This window comes from Esox lucius, chromosome 4 (assembly GCF_011004845.1).
Source record: "Esox lucius isolate fEsoLuc1 chromosome 4, fEsoLuc1.pri, whole genome shotgun sequence".
Classification (NCBI taxonomy): domain Eukaryota; kingdom Metazoa; phylum Chordata; class Actinopteri; order Esociformes; family Esocidae; genus Esox; species Esox lucius.
In genome coordinates, this window is record NC_047572.1 from 2,140,124 (window position 1) to 2,144,896 (window position 4,773).

A 4,773-nucleotide genomic window follows, 5' to 3' on the forward strand; every position below is an offset into this window, starting at 1 on the left:
TGTTAATTAACAAAAGGGTGCCAGGGTTCCAATGCCATGTGGTACAGATGTAAACTTCCATGTTTTACAATGTGGTTGTAACATGGTGTTTTTCCACAAGCACAGAGTTACACGTGAGAGACATGTTTTTTCTGTAAGATGTAAAGAAGTGGGTGGGTAGGGACTTATGATTTTGGATAGTTTCAGCCCAACTTTCATTTTAACAAGAGATGGGCTTCAAGGTGATATCTGCCCTGTAGTAATGGTCCCTAAATAACCACTAATAGAAACTGTAGTATATGCAGGTTAGAAATCATCCCGTGTCTCACGGTTTGTAGTCCAACACAGCATTACAGCAAACTAACATCGCATGAGCAATGCTATTATTTTGAAGGAGTATCCATGGCCCGGGCCAACCACACATTCCGCAAAGGTGGATTGTGTCGCGGTTTGGGTTTTAAAATATTGTTATAAATAAAAACAAGTGTATGTATGAGCAATGGTGAGTTTTGTAATAAAAATGGTTGTTGAAGTCAGCATTAACTTCTAAGTTGCATTATAGGGCAAAACGTTACAAAGTTACCAGCAAGGTAGCGTATAAATTTGCATGAACAACGGCGAATCGTTGACAGGTAAGGATATGTTATTTCACGTAATTAAAACATTCGTAAAGGCGTCTTTTGAAATTGTACAACAGAGATCAACGCAAGATTGTTTTCCACACATTGGTAGAAATGTTTAATAATAGGCAACGTTGGTTAAAAAAAAATACTGTAGTATTTGTGTTAGTATGGGCTTATGCTGTCACTTCCGGGTGAAGATGTGCTGCATTCTCTTAATGACCAACTCGTGAAATCTGATTTTGTATTGCGGTATTATGGTCCAATGTTTGTTAAATGCTGAACTGATTAATGGCGATATGATGACAATAGTAAGCATTTATATGTAAGCAGATGAGTTTGTCGTTAATATATACAATTATATGACGTTGAGCCGCGAAAATTAACGAGAACGGCGGTTCTACCAGACAGGATGTATCAATATATTTGGTTGCCAAATGGCTACAATAATCAGAACTAAATAGTTACGTTTTATCCTGAATTTGTATCATTGCAGCATGTATAGTTCTAACACAATTTGAAGAACGATGACATGTAACCAATGACAAAGTTAAGAGGCGTGACTTGCTGGAGGCGCCCCGGCTGCGATGTGAAGACAGTAATTAAACCCCACAGCATCCACAAAAGTCAGCTGTTGTTTCAAGCATGGAGTATATCGTTTCTGTTGTAAGTACAAGTTATTTTATTTGAAGTAATTTATTTGAATTGTGATGCAAATACAAATGAGACATTTGAACTTTTTAAGAATGTGTAAATCAATTTTACGATTGCGCAATCCATTCATTTTTAGCTGTCTTTCATATTGCCTGTTTAAATCACTGGTTTAGGTTGAGCGGAATTAAACACCGACCGTGTTTGGTAAACACATTTTTGGACCTCCAAATCTTGGTAAGTAGACTTTCGACATTATTGTTAATCAGCTTTAATTACCTGTATACGCTTGTTAATCCTATTTGTATTTAGTTCAAGTGACCAGCATCTGCATCAGTTGGACTGGGCGGTCAGACTGTGATCTTACACAACCTGAGCAGATACTTTGTGTAAGTTTAATTATTTACAGACATTTTTAGTCTTGTTCTAAAGTGTTATTAACAATTATGACTATGCATACTGACCCTTGGTACAACATTCTATATTCCAACAGATTGAGGACAGCCGGGTGATGATACAAAGTACATTACCACAATGGGGTCAGTTACGGACACCCTTCCTTGTGGCTTCACAGCGTGAGGGGATTTTTGTTTTGTTTTCTTTCAGGCTTGAAAGCTGAAGGTAATACCCAACTCTTCAAAACTGCGCTGTATGTAAATGTATGTTGGAGTTAGAATATTTAAATCTGAAAAGTGGATTGTTATTTACACGTTAAACCAGAGAAATGGCGAAAGATAATGCTAACAACAGACCAGACACGGAACAGCCAACAACCTCTACACATAATCAATCGACCACACCCCAAAATACAAATTAACCAACCATTACTTTGTTACACAGCGATGCGCACAATAATCCTCAGATACAAAGCTTGTTAACCGAGCTTAGTAGCCCCCATTTTTCACACAATCTAGTTGACACGCCTTCGAGCTTTCTGATGCAAACTCAGTGCAGTGATGGCGATCTTAGAGTTAAACAACGTAATGCGTTTGACAATGTTGAATTACGACAGTTGATACATTTACAAAATACTGGTGAATTTGGTGATTTTGGTATTATGGCAGGCTTGGATACTTTGATTGTTAGAGCTTCAGACTTTGTACACGGGCCTGGTGATCGTCTGCAGATTGAGTTGATTGGTGAATCTCTGATAGACCCCATACATGTGACCATGAGAGCGGATTAATATAATGAACGCAGGTTTGGTAATTTACTTGAAAGTGTTATGCAGAGTAATGCCGAGATTATGATTGATGAATCACTAGAACTGGTGGTACAAATTGTCAAAAACCGTGAGGGTGGTGCCCCGCGACGTAAAGCTCAAACATTGTTGATAGATCAGATTATCAATAAAAAAAGAAGACATTTATATGTGGCTGTGAATAATGATTTTATGTGTTTTTCTGTTTGTTTGATGGGTATGTTGAACCTGCAGTACACATATCCTGAGGCCCTGGTTAGTGGTCGTGAGTTACATAAGGGCGCTGGTTTAGCATTAGCTGATTGTGTGGCATTCACAGATATTGTTAGGTTTGAAGAAATGACAGGGTGTAAAATTGTTGTCTTTCACCGAACATGGGATGGTCACTTTACCAAGTTTCAAAACAGCGAGGAAACCCACCCTAGAAATGTCTTTATTTACTTACATGATAACCATTTCTATGGCATCATGAATCTGAAGGGTTTTCTGGGTGTGTCTTATGTCTGTGACTGGTGCTATACTGGTTTCAACACACGTGGTGATCATGGTTGTAAACATAGCTGTAGGGTCTGTCTTCATGAAGATTGTCATACCCAACCCCGTAACACAAAGCAGTGCCCTGACTGTAAACGGATATGTTATTCAGATTTTTGTTATAGCCAGCATAAACGTTTGAAGCACCACAAAAGTGTGGATCGTTGGGTTAGCAGGTGTGACCAGAAGAAATACTGTGTCGATTATTACTATTATTATTATTATAATTATTATGCCCGTTATTACAATGTTAGTATTACCAACTATAAAGTACACAGGTGCATGGCTAACATATGTCACAATTGTAACGTGGATCTGGCGGTTGAAATGAATCATCAGTGTTTTATAAAACCCTCCAAGCCCGAGGACCCCAGTGAGCCCTACATATTTTATGATTTTGAGACTATTGCCAATCCGGTGAATGGTGTACACACTGCAAATCTTGTGTGTGCAATAAGCTTTGATAACAAGACGTGGTGTTCAGCCGGAGTGGTTGTGTCACTGCTTTTTTTCAAAAGTTTAGGCAACCGAAATATAATGACTACACATTTATAGCACACAACTCTAAAGCTTTCGATGGTTACATCTTGATGCAGTACCTTACTAAAAATGGTATTGGCACGACACTTATTGCTAATGGTAGCAAAGCTCATGATTTTTACAGACAACACATTCAATCAGAGATACATTGATAGTCATTGCTTTCTACCTATGAAGCTGTCAGCCTTGCCACGTGCTATGGGTTTTAAGGATTCGAAAAAAGGCTACGTTGCTTACAAGTTTAACATCAAGGAGAATGAGAACTATGTTGGCCCCCATCCGGAACCGCATTACTATGGTGTGAATACCATGATGGCTAAAGAAAAAGATGAGTTTTTGCAATGGTATGCAACTGTTTCCGCAGACCCCTTTGTCATGCAGGATGAAATAAAGGCTTACTGCGTGAATGATGTGGTCATCTTGAGAGAGGGTTGTATGCGCTACAGACTCGAGTTCCTGGAGTGTGGTGGTGTTGACCCATTCCGGTCAATTACGATTGCTTCGGCTTGCATAAAAGTATTTTGCAACAGATTTCTCACCAAGGACACCATTGCATTGGTCCCCTCAGACAACTACAACTGTTGTTAGAAGACATTCTCAAACAGCTCAATCTAGTGGCTTGAATATGTGGCCTCCGATGAGAATATATCAATACAGCACGCCCTGAACAGGGGTGAATTGAAAATCGGTGCCTACTACGTTGATGGATATGCTGAACGCGATGGTTTTAGCACGGTCTATGAATTTCTATGTTGTTTCTGGCACGGTCACCCAAAGAGTCATTGTTCAACAAGCATCAATCCAATGACAAAGATTCAGTATGGGTTGATGCACCAGCAATGGTTGACAAAGCTAGAGGCTTTGAAAGAACAACACAACGTACATGTTCAATATATATGGGAGTGTGAGTGGAACCAGCTTAAAAACCACTAGACAACTACTTTGGTATTGTTAAGGCTACAGTGTGTCCACCGAAAGGCCTTTATCACCCCGTTTTACCACACAGGGTTGGCGGTAAGCTGTTCTTTCCATTGTGTAGATTATGTGCTGAGTCTGAAAACCAGGTAACTGATTGTTCACATAATGATTCAGAAAGATCTTTAACCGGTACCTGGGTTTCTATTGAGCTGGTTAAGGCTGTTGAGAAAGGTTATCGCATTGTGGAAATATTTGAAGTCTGGGATTTCACCAGGACATCAGATGATCTTTTTGCAGATTACATGAGAATATTCCTGAAGCATAAGCAGG